General features: G+C 41.2%; 1 pseudogene; it reads right to left on the bottom strand.

Moving 5' to 3' along the window:
• Positions 1 to 718: 718 nt before the first annotated feature.
• On the bottom strand, positions 719 to 1,640 carry LOC128331149 (olfactory receptor 1509-like; annotated as a pseudogene).
• Between the last annotated feature and the right edge of the window lie 11,596 nt (positions 1,641 to 13,236).

The following is a 13,236-nucleotide window of genomic DNA, read 5'->3' as shown; positions in this document are numbered from 1 at the left end:
GAAGAAGGGTATCATTGCTGTCAAGAGCACACAGTGTGTGTGTGTGTGTTTAACATTGTAAATTGCAGGGGCATAGCTAGGGGAGAGGGGGCTCATTTTTGCCCCCTCCCCAGTAGCCCCTCAGAGTGAGGGAGATAATCAAGAAAATAGGGAGGAGTGGAGCTTTGGGACCCTCAGGAGTTGGGAAGCCTGGGTTATTTGAACCCATCCCTCAATTATCCCTACGACCCCAGTAAGTTGGTTGTGTGAAATAGCTCCCAGAAAGTTGTCTATTGGAATTTTAACAGTATATCCTTTTCCCCCTTTAGGGAGCTTGCACAGTTGTGATGTCCCAAAAACCTGTAGAAGCTACTATGTGCAAATGAATTTCAGTGCACAAAGACAACCAAATGGGTTTCCTTCTCAACAGACATCAAACTTCCAGTGCAATTGCCTGAAGCATACGAATCTGTCCTTAAAAAATAATAAATGAAATGACTTTATTGGTTGTTGGGTTTTTTTTTGCATGAACAGGAAGGACCTGATTAACCAATAAGCTGATCGGAACAGGGTGGAAAATATCTATTCGACTTAAATACACTTAAGTGACTGTTGCCTTAACTAAAATGAACTAACTCTGGGATCCTTCAAACAAGTTTAAGCTGAAGAAAAAAGATTTTGAAAGGCAACTTATGGTTTGATTTGCTTCACAGTCAAAAGTTTCAGTGAATGGGACTAATCAAAGTTTTTGCCTCATTAATTTCCTAATTGCCTCTTTCACCTCTTTGGTCTTCAGGCTGTAGATAATGGGGTTTAACATAGGTGTAGTAATACTATATTGGATAGAAAAGAGTTCATCCAGAATTATTGAAGAGGCTGACCTGGGCCTTAGATACCGAAATTAGCCAGTCCCATAAAAGAGAAACACAACAATGAGGTGGGAACTGCAAGTGGAGAAGGTTTTCCTCCTTCCTTCTGCCGAGTTAATCTTCAGGATAGTAGAGATGATGTTCACATAAGACACCAGAGTAAGAGAGAATGAGAAGCCCCCCACAGCACCACCAGTAATGAAGAACATAATTTTACTCATGAATGTTTCTGTGCAGGACAAGGCAAGGAGGGATGGAAGCTCACAACTGAAGTGTCTAATAATGTTGGGGCCACAGAACATTAGTCTCAAGATAGGCAGCGTGTTTGCTGTGGAATAGAAGAAACCAATCGCCCATGCACCGCCCACCAATTGTTTACAAAATGGAATGTTCATGGTTTCAACATAATGCAGTGGGTGGCATATGGCAGAATATCGATCATATGCCATTGCTGTAAGAATGAAAACTTCAGCAGATCGTGTCAGAAGGATGAAAAATGTCTGGGTAATACAGTTATTGTATGAAATTGTCTGCCTGACAAAAAAAATTGACCAGCACCTTAGGCACTGTGACTGAAGAGTAGCAGATATCCAGCAAAGACAGTTGACTCAGGAAGAAATACATGGGGCTCTGAACGCGGCTGTCATTCTTTACCACTATCATGATTAACATATTCCCCATCAGTGTTATTGCATAAATAATTAAAAACGCCAGGAAGAGGGATATTTGGATGATCAGATTGTGGGAAAATCCCAAGAGAACAAAATAAGTCACTCGAGTCTGATTTTCCATGTCCTTTTCCAGAGTTGTCCTGCAAAGATGGGAAAGGCTTCATGTGACAAAATTCCATTTTCTACATCCCTTTGAAAAGAATTGTCTGATTAACACCGTCATAGTCTCAACTGATGATTTCTGTGTGTGTTCTGAGGGAGGAATGTTTCTCACATACTAGAAGCTTCTTACACAAATACAGTGATAGTGATGGAGAGTTCATCTGCTGGCGATGAGTTGGATCCGAAGAAATAGTATCTGACCAAATAATTGTGACAAGGTAGTTCTAGCAAACTTAACTCCTATTTATTTCACTGCTCCTTTGTCAAGATTTTGATATAACTTGATATGATAGCATCATCATTATGATTGTGCAGTGTTTTACTAATTGTATAATCCTGCACATTGTATAATTGTATACAATGTATACATATAATTGTATAATCCTGCACATTAATAAAACAAAAAGAAATTTGATATACTACTATATGTGCAGTCATATAAGAAGTGCATTTTTGTAGTAGCCATTTTATCTATGTGCATATGTGGACCTAGGCAGTGGTGGTCATACAAAGATAATCTTGATGCAATCATTTATATAAGAACATCAGTATTGCTTTTTTGTTGTGCTGTTGTTCTCAGTGTGCACATGTACATTAGTACTGCAGAGGTGGCGTAGAGATATAGATGTGTGAAATCAATTTAAATCTGTGAGAAACTGCATGCACAATGCTCTGTAGAAAAGCTGAACAATAGAGAATTCAAAATGAACAAGTTTCACATGGAAAACCACACCAATTCCAAATCCAGGGAGAAATTTGAATGAGGATTTCAGATGTATCCCTAAAGGTATTACTAACCCCTTTTTAAATGGATTTGTAAAGCAATCTAGTTCAGGGATTCTCAACCTTGGGTCCCCAGATGTTGATGGACAAGTCTCATAATCCCCAACCAAGGCCAATTTGTGATAGGTTTCACCCAGGGAAATCAGTGGAATTTGTAGCCTGTTCCTATGTATGTTGCCTTAGATAAGAAGCAAATTCTACTGGCTGACCTCCTGCCTAAATTTGATAGAAGAGGATGTACTGATATTTACTAGAGTAACTTTAAAGTAACTCCCAAGTAGTGCTACTGAATAACTTGGTTTGGATATCAGCCACTGATTTCAATGGGGTTGAGTACCAAAACAGATATTTAGTTATTGTAGCTGAAATGTAGTGTGAAATGTAGTTATTGTCTGTATAGAGGGATTTTCCACCCCTTTCAATGCAAGCTTTGCTTTTGCTGACCATTCTCCCTTCTGTCTTTTCTCTCTTCTCCAGAAAGCTGACTCATCTTCCCTCTCTGGATTGTCTATCTTGTTCCCAGGGTCCTGAGATATTCTTATTCTTACTGATTTCATTATTCTGAAGTATGCTGATTGGCTCATCTGCTTGAGCCATCTAGTTCAGGGATTCTCAACCTTGGGTCCATTCTAGGCATCAGACAAACTAATATGCAAGATATTGTATCTCAGTGGTAGAATGCATACTGTGCATTCAGAGGACTGAATTTCAGACCCTGAGATCTCCAAATCGGGCTGGACGAGACCCCAGAATGTCAGTGCCTGTCAGTGCAGACAGCTAGGTGGACCAATTGCTGGTTGATTATTCAGAAGTTATACATCTTAAGCAATTACAAACACTGTCTGAATTTGCATCTGATTACCCTGCACAGATCATAATAATGGGGAAGGGAATGAAAAGGTACCTGATATGCTGCAATAGGATTCTCCTGCTCTCTAAGAACCAAATGTAAGAAGTTTTTCTCCTAGCTGGAATCAGCCCTGGAGAGATCTTTTCCAGTATGAGAAATTGTAGGTGACATTGAAATGCTCATTGTAACAGGGCAATTAAAGTGATCAGAAAAGAACACCTTTTGTACTGATGTAAGCATTTAAAAAATAAAAGACAGGCATGTCCGCAAGGTATCGATCACTTTGCATAGGGCGGATAGGTAGAAATATATTAAATTCTGAAGCCAATTATTTCTTCAAAGATCAACTTCAAGTTCTTACACAAGGGAAGGAGGTAATTTCTACAACTGATTTTTTAAATCAGCAATTTCCTCTTTCCCTCTTGTGGATGTGGCATCACAGCAGTTTCCTTTCTGCTCTTCACCCCATGAAGCCACTGAAGCATCTTCCGTACAAAGGAAATTCAGAAAGCTGCATTCTGAATTAGGTCTGGATGAAAAACCTCTATGGTGTCATGTTTTCTGATCGGCCTTGGCTTGAAGTGGTGACATATTTTGATATTTGCCAGGGTCTGGAGGCTTTCTTGAGATAAGATCTCCAAAGCAGGGGCCGGGCCATAGCTGTCCCCACTATGGGAGTTGTTCTATACAGTTCCACAGGGATCGGTTGTGTCTCCCATGCTTTTTAGCCTTCATCCAGATTTGAGGGTAGATTTCCACCACAGACTGCATAAATTTATATAAACAATTAAATCACTACACTCTCAGCTATGCTCTTCTTGTCAAACTCTTACCTGCACTCTGATATCTATCTATCTATCTATCTATCTATCTATCTATCTATCTGTCTGTCTGTCTGTCTATCTATTGTTAAATGTATCTACCGCCTTTTATTAAAAACAATCCCAATGCAGTTTACAAAAGTTAAAAAATATATAATAAAAATTACAGTTAAAAATATTAAGCTAAAAATATGAAAACAAATCTGATATAAAATATCAGATGCACGATATTCTAATTTTGCACGATATTCTAATTTTCCGAGTTTCACCTGTACTTACTACCCTGTGTCAAAACCTTTAACCTAATACCATCTCTTCTTTTCCTTATCTAACCTCCAACTGCTACCACCAGCTTCCCAAACAAACTCTCTTGACCCCTAGTAACTGCCCTAGAGGTTAAAGTTCTGCCTTCTGGAACAGAACCTTTAAATCTTGCTGCAGGCCTCATAGAATGTGTGTTAATCCTGCATCAGAGAACTTGTGTTAACCCTTGAGTGCTGTTTCTCCAGACATACTGAGAGACACCACAAAGCCTGGATGATTATTGAGGCTCTTCTGAGCAGCTAGACATCATTGCTGAATATTCTCAAGGTTATTGGCAGGCTGAACATGGGAATAGTTCCAGGATAAAATCATGAGCACAGATCTTTCAGCACTATGGCTCCGACCATCCATGAATGCCTGGAAATCTCATAAGCTGGGGAGCCCAATGAAAACTTACTGACAATTGGTTTGCCATTTGTCTCACTTTTTTTATCTTTCTGCTGTGAAGCAGGAATGAACTGAACCTCTCTCCTGCCAATAAATACTGCTGATCTGATCAAAACACTATTCTCTCCCTGTTTTTTTTCTTAAAATTATTCTGCTGCCCCTCTACATTTGCCACATAAATCCACATTAGCTGAAATTAATAAGCAATTCTAGTCCCAGGTTTTATCAACTTTATCCATGGCTGTGCTGTAAAGTTGCTTCATCAGTCATAGGCTCCTAACATGAAATGTCTTTTGGGGCAAATACTTTAGATATAAAATTTCCTGCCTCACAAAAACTATGGATACAAGGCCAGAGATTTCCATTTTTTCCCCTTTCTGAAATCTGGTAAACACAGTTGGAAATAAAAAGTAGTGCTTGTCTTGGTACCATCATTTCTAGTCCTTCCTATAACAACTGAGTTAGTAGTCAACTCTAAAATTGGATGGACTATGTGGACACCAAACAAGTAGGACCTGTATTGGTTTTCTCTAAGACAAAAACAAAATCCTCTCATGACAGAGTCCAGAAGTGTGAGAAAATGTGTCCTTCACCTAGGAAATATGGAGAAATAAAAATATACAGTATGTTTTTTAGTTATTTCTACTTCATTTAGATGAAACATCATTTCTGCTTCAAGTTATCATGCACACTACTTTGGACTAAAAGTTCTGGTTCCTGGTTTAGTGCCTTAGAGATGTGATGCTCACTATATAACCAAAATTGTCATTATTAGATCAATACCTTGCAGAAGGATTGCCCTCTCCCTGATGCTGAATTTCACACACACACATGCACACCCACCAGATGAAATGCAATGTCCAGTGTCTACCTCTTGGGAATACAATGATAAATCCGCTTCCCCAATGCAAAGGCAGATCCTCTCCCTCTCTCAACTATGAGGCAGCCCATGACAGTTCAATGTTGGGTTGTCCCAAAGGAGTGTGGATGTGAACCACAATTTGAGGATGAATCAATTCAATTCAAATTAGGTGGATTCAACCTCAAATCAAATAACCATTGATCTCAATGGCAATTGTAGAGGTTGAATAGACTTGACCCTAATTCAAATTGAATCAATTAAGTGCAGTTCAAGTACTGTTTTTCTTGGGAGAGCTGATCTACCATTTGGGTTCAATGGGTGGACCTGCTCTCTAAGAAAACCTATGGGTAGTCTAGCTCTCCCAAGAAGAGGCAGACATTTGGGTCCAATGGAGACAGATGCGGGAGCCCAGCTGCCCCTCCACAGGTCTTCTCCGGTCTGTCTGTCTGTCTGTCTGTCTGTCTGTCTCTCTCTCTCTCTCTCTCTCTCTCTCTCTGTCTCTCTCTCTCTCACACACACACACACACACACACACACACACTCCATCAAGAGGGAGCCACTAACTTTTAGAAAAACTTATTAATTATGAGCTGATATACATTCAGGCCATCCTCCAGGATGCTGCTGCTACCAATCAAGTAGTGAGTCATGGCCCATGATGGGGATGGAAAAAGTGGGGAGGGACATTAGTGAGCAATGCTGGGCTCAGAAGAGGCAGGCTGTCAGGCATGCACAGATAGGGGGGCATCAAGCAAATGGCCTCCTCCAGCTCCAGCCAGCATACTTGTATGCACTCCACACATGCTCAGAGGTACTCTGGGATTAAGTAGGAAAAGGCTGCAATTGTTCCCTGCTGCTGGCACCTCCCACCTCTCTGGCTAGCAATGTGGGCCAATCTCTGTCTGACTTCCAAACAAGTCCAATCAATTTAGGTGGAGAAGAGCAGCAAGGGAAGCAGCGATGAAGAGAAGGCACTACTCAGACTGTGCACCACCCTGTCTGCTCCACTGTTGTTCTCCTGGCCAGAGGCAACTCTGTGATCAAAGCTCCCTTACCCAGTCTGTGCTCACTGAAACCTTCTCAAGCAGTTGTCTTGCACAACCACTTTCAGGTTTTGTAAGACATACTCAGCCCCCAGTGGCCTTGGAAGCTCTGAGCAATGCTCATCCATTAATCGCATGAGTTGACCCTCACCTTTGGTGCGAGCCTCATTCAGCTCACCAAATTCACCCTCCGTAGAGGCCATTGTTCTTGGTTCTCTTTCTCTGCAACACCTCAACATCATACCTCTTCCACCTTGACAGGAATTTGGTCCCTAGGCCTGGTATCTAGTAGATACCAACTCTGGTCGACTTCAGCATGCCTCCGAGTGTGCCTTACCTATGCCCCAGGTAGTGCCCCAACAACCTCCAGGCTTGCCATGCCTGCCTGCCTCCACCCACTGTTCTCCTGGAGATGCTTCAGTCCTCCCTCCAGCAGAAAGGGCATTGTCCTCAAGGACAGTGAGGCATTCCATTTCCTGCCTCCAGTCCTAAGATACAGGCTCATTGCCACAGTTGCATTCCCTTTCTCTTAGTTGGTTCCCTTCAAATGCTGGCTGTGGCATGTGCAGCTGCCTCCAGCCCTAGCAAAGAGGAGAATACCTCTACGCACCCACTGATACAGGTTGCAGCTGCTGCAGGGGTGGGGAGTACATAGTGATGGGGGATGGCACAGCCAATCCGATAGGCAGGCAAGAGACAGAGTCTCCGGGGGGCGGGGCTTGCCTATGTTGGGCTTGATTTGCTGCAGGGTGGTTGCCTCACTCCTAGAATGTGCATCTATGGATGAAGCCTGCAGAAGGATTCTGCTGGAGAAGAGTTGGGCTTGAAGGAGGAGCAATGGGCCTGGTTGCAGCTCTTAAAGGGCTGCACCTAAAGCTCCAAAGGGGGAAGGAGGGAGAAAAGAATGAAGGGAAAGAGGTGAAGTACTGTGCTCTAAGCTCAGGCAGGGAAAGAGCTGGCCACCATGTTGATTCTGGGCACTGCTGTGGGGAACTTTAAAAGTGCTATTGAACAGACTCTGTACTATGAGTGAAGATCGATTTCATGCATTTAAAATCACAACTTGAGAGAACAAATAACAAAAAAGAACACCAAAAAATGCATGGGTATTTAACATAATTATAAAAGATGCTTCTCGGGCATGGAACCTAATGGCTGAAATGACTTTAAAGGACAAGAAATCCAGTTAAATATCATGTCTGTTGATGAAAAAGTCTGCCAACATGTTTAAATCCCTGTTCAATAGGAAAAAAGTTAGATCTGCTGTATTTAAGCCAGTTCTCAATGTGTCTCCACCAAGTTTGGATGGGTGTTGTCCTTTGTCACTTAGTTGACGTGTCCAAATGGTCAGGCATATTGGACAAGTGGGTTTGATTGTATAAGCCTGAGAATATTTAGGAGTTATAATGTTGGAAACTGTTCAGGGTTCATAATGTAGGAATGTTGAAAATATTCCACATCTTAACAATACAGGCAGTCCTGTGCTTACTGCTCTGAAGGTCCTCGGCTTATAGCAGAGGATGCAGTATGTAGTTTGGAACGGAGCAAGAAAAGGCACAACAAAACCCCTTAAGCTGCTGCAAGTGGATAATTACTCCTGACTGTTAATTAATATTTGGCAAGAAAACTGGGTATTAATAATGAGGAAGAAACAAACTAAAATTAAACCGAATGGGGAAAAGGAACAGCAGAGTGTTAAACAAGCTGCTACTAGACCAACTACAAACTCTGTGCAAACCAAGTTAGAATCCTATCTCCCAATGCGGCCATCAATTAGTGAACCCACAGATGGAGCCTTAGACCAAAATTACAACTTACAATCTCACAACTGACAATTAGAATTTAATCCTATCGAAAGAACTGATTTAGAAAGAAGCATTTTTGAGCAAATGCTAAGTTCCCCACTTCCCAGGAACTTTGCTCCCCAATCTCCACTATCATCGGTGCTGTCAGAAGGCAATAGGAATGGAGCAACTCAGCCTGGTTACATGTCTGATAAATCTACAGTTGCTGATTTAGCTACAGATCCCACCCTAAAGAGCTCTATTTTAATGGCCGAGACCCTAATTCATCTTTTTCAGAAGTTCTCAACAGTAATAGCTAAGTTAGACAAGATTAGCACACAGATAAGTCATGTGACTATGCCTGATTCTAAAAAGAAGCAATTTACTATCTCAGAAGCTTATACTCAAACAGTAGATGCTGATCTAGAGATCGACTATCAAACCTTGAACATGAGTGATTCCTATATTGAATCAGAATCAGAGAATACTTTTCAGCCCTGCCAAAGTGAACTTACGATCATCTTGAACCATTACAATGATTATCGTTGGGAAGACTCCTTTAGTATAAGGAGATCCCTGGCACAGTTGATAGGATTCTGTATGGAGTCTGTGGACTTAAAAATATATAAGAAACAGTTTACGCAAAACCCTGATGTTTTAAAGTTACTTCTAATCTTTGAGTCCAATCTGATACCTGCTTCCCTGATAAGGATGAAACAATTCTTGAACAAATGGAGAATTTTCCCAAACAGAGTATTTTCTAGGAATCTGACGACATCTCCGGCAAATGAATATCTGACTCAAGTCAAAAAGTGTATGAAACAACGGAGGGAGAAATTTGCTCCCAAATTTACCAACAAACAAACTCAAGTTTACTCCCTCTTTAACGGGAAGATCTCTGAAACAGCAGATTCCGATCAGCATCTGGCAGACTTAGAAGACTCACATTTAGTTACGTTGTCCCAGATAGAGAGTTCTCTGGAGACCGTCGATTCTTTAGCTTCATCGTTGTTGGACATGCATGATGCTTCAACTGAGATTAATAACATAACTTCTAAAGAGAATCATGAGAAGGCAAAGGCGACGGAAAAAAGTGTGCGATCTGCACATCATTCTTCACCTCGTGGCGACAAATTACAACTATCTACAGGAATCGGGAATAACCATTTTGTTGAGACTGTTATAGTGGGAATTGCAACGTGGCAACTGTTGCTACTAATTTTCTGAATTATAATAAATCTGTTCCAAGATTGCCGTTGACAGCTGACCCACATCTAGACGACTTCTTTTCAATATTGACACCTATTAATTTTAATCGAATAGAGACTTCCTACAGAGACGATGAAGGTTTGGGTTTGCAGAACCAACATAATAACTGTGATATACTGAAGCTACCTCATAGACCTGTGGAGGATTGATATGTTGCCCCTGATCCGCATCAACAATCTGCCTCTATAATCTCCTAGAGCATCCATGGTTGGGGTTCAAAGTTGCTGGACTGTGATTTTTTAAACTTCATTTCGTCATTTGATATTATAATTATGCAAGAGACTTGGTGGATGGGCAAGATAAGATTTCTGGATTACTCTCCCTTCACGGTGCCTGCCGCTGCGAGTCAGAAAGCTGGCAGACCACTTGGAGGTCTTACAATTCTTATAACCGCCAGATTGAAAGGGCAGGTTTTAATGCTATCCTACCTGGTAGATTGGGCTTTGTCAGTGTTGGTCACCTCTCATAACACTAAATTTTTCTGTGTTGGTCTGTATATTCCTACCCAGAGTTGCCATCTCCAAACAAAGGTATTATGGGAAGAGAGTGAGTCGTACATCTCAAGGTTAATTGATGAATACCCCAATGTTCCGGTAATTATAGCCGGTGACTGTAATGCAAGATTGGGGTATGATGATGTTTCTCTTTATGGCAAATTTTCCCAGTGGCCCCCATTGAATGACACGGAGTTTAGTCTTTCAAACCATGTCATTTTAGATACCACGAGCAATTTCGCAGGACTGTGTCTAGCCCGTATGGCTAATAACTTGGATTTATTCCTGCTAAATGGAGTTGCTCCAGGTGACTACCTGGGTCAATACACTTTTCATCGAGGGGAAAATTTATCTACAATTGACTATGTGCTTGTCACGAGAGACGTATTTGACTCAATAGACAACTTTAAAATTAGTGTTAGACCTCAAAGTGACCATAATCCCTTAACTTTAACCTATATATATGACGGACAACCTACGACCTCTAAGAATGTATGTTTAACTCAATCTAAGGAATTGTGGGGTGGCAGAGTTAGGTGGAATCATAAACTGGATCAACTTTTTTCTCTTTGAATCAACTGGCGAAGTGGATAGGAGGAATCTACTTGGTGTTTTAATCGACCAGGATAGAGACCATTGTGTTATTGAGAACTATGAGATCTTTATTTGCTCAATTAAAGCTTTAATAACCAAATCGGATCACGCCAGTTCAGAACTAAAATCTTACCGTGCTAAAAAAATGGTTCGATTATGGGTGTATTAGGGCTAAAAAACATCTCGTTACTAAAAGGGCTGATACACAAAAGAAGTGGTCACTTCTAATAAGTGCAGTGAAGAACAACGACTTGATGAGCTTTTGGAGACTAATTTCAATATCAAATAATAAGATACATTCCTCTCAGGTCTGCCCAATAACCCCAGAATTATGGGAAACTCATTTTTGGGCACTTTATAACGATATCTCTCCCCAAGGAGCCCTTCAAATAGGTCCATTACCACATTGGTCTCCCGTCTCCACATACGAGATAGAGCAGTTGATCATGCAATTGAAATGCAGGAAAGCACCTGGAAACGATTGTATCCCACCGGAACCTCTGAAGCTCTATAAAGATTGGTGGGCTCCTGTGCTGGCTGCTCTCTTCACACATATTGATCAAACTGCGCAATTCCCTCAGGATTGGGGAACGGCGATTGTGGTTCCTATGCATAAGAAAGGCAGAAGGGATGATCCCTTTAATTATAGTCCAATAAGCCTTTTAAACATTATAAGTAAACTCTATGCCAAGCACTTATGTGCCAAATTATGTGCTTGGATGGAGCAGGAGTGCATTATTGAGGATGAGCAGGCAGGATTTAGCGCTAATAAATCTGGATTAGACCACTGCTTAATATTACAACATCTTGTGAACAAACAGGTCAAAAGAAATAAGCGACCTTTGTTTGCCACTTTTATAGACCTTAAGATGGCTTTTGACACAGTTTCTAGAGGCCGTCTTTGGTCTAAATTGGCGGCTACTTCTATGGACCGAAGGCTTCTACTCTTGCTCATCAAAATGCATGAAAATTCCTTTTTAAGAGTGCGTTTAGACCATGCTGGTAATCTTACAAACTTAGTACCCATTAGGAAAGGGGTGCGACAAGGGTGTGTATTAGCCCCTTACTTATTTAACCTTTATATTAATGATTTGATAAAGTGTTTGCAGACATCTGACACTCATCCACCAAAACTAGCTAACAAGAAAATCCCAATCCTGATGTATGCCGATGATGCAATAATTCTATCTCAAACCAGGGTTGGGCTCAAAAGAGCATTAGATGCCTTAGCACTTTACTGCAGAGAGGAGCATCTACAGATCAATTACGACAAATCTAAAATTATGTGCTTCACCAATAAAGTTAAAAAAAATGCATGGATGCTAGATGGACACCGACTAGAACAGGTAAATCAAATAAAATATTTGGGGGTAATTTTTCAACACAATGTTGGGAAATCAGCACATATAAGTATGGTCACAGAGTCGGCAAAACGTAGCACAGCAGCAATCTTAAGAATTTTTAGAACTCAAGGTGCAGGCTTCATGCCAGCTGCCTTAAAGCTCTATACTGCAAAGGTCATTCCGCAATTATTGTATGGTATACAACTAGGTCCATACTCAAGGTTTGACACTTTGGAAAGAAGCCAATCAGGGTTCTTGAGGAACTTATTTGGCACTCCAAAATGTACAGCAAATGTGACTTTAAGGACAGAGGCTGGCTTTATAAAAATTGAATCTCGGGCCTGGCTTCTGATTATTTATTTCTGGTTGAAAATACATCTGCGACCAGTTGGTTTAATTCCTGAGTTTCTCTCAGTTAGTCCCCAGTCACTATGGTGTGCTTCAGTAAGTACGAAACTCACCTCTCTAGGCTTAGACCCAGCTCAACTGCTGGAACTGGGTCTAGCGAATGCGAAAAGAGTAGTGAGACAACACTTTGTTGATATTGAGATCCAAGAAAACTGGGCTGCGCTTCCAGAGTTTTATAGAGTTATAAGAACTAATATGGATCTTTCCCCCGCAAAATATCTGTCGACAATTACTTTTTCTAAGTTTCAGTGGATATTCACGAGAGTAAGGGTTAATTCCTTTCCATCTGCACTTCTAGCTGGGAGGTTTCAGGGTGTGCCTGTAGAAGAACGACACTGTAGTTGTGGGTCAGGAGATACAGAAACTGTCGCACATATCATTCTCCACTGTAAACTCCATTTATATCCCAGGGATATGCTTCCTACTGTCTCCCATTTTTATGTCTGGTTCTCCTTATAACTTCCTACCCTGTGTCAAAACCTTTAACCTAACCTCTCCTTTCCCTTATCTAACCCCCAACTGCTACCACCAGCTGCCCAACTCCTGTTGCCCCTAAGGACCTCCCTAGAGGTTAATGTTCTGCCTTTTGGAAC

This window comes from Hemicordylus capensis, chromosome 6 (genome assembly GCF_027244095.1).
Source record: "Hemicordylus capensis ecotype Gifberg chromosome 6, rHemCap1.1.pri, whole genome shotgun sequence".
Lineage (NCBI taxonomy): Eukaryota > Metazoa > Chordata > Lepidosauria > Squamata > Cordylidae > Hemicordylus > Hemicordylus capensis.
The sequence above is the reverse complement of the archived record's forward strand: the minus strand, read 5'-3'. Positions and strand labels throughout refer to the sequence as shown.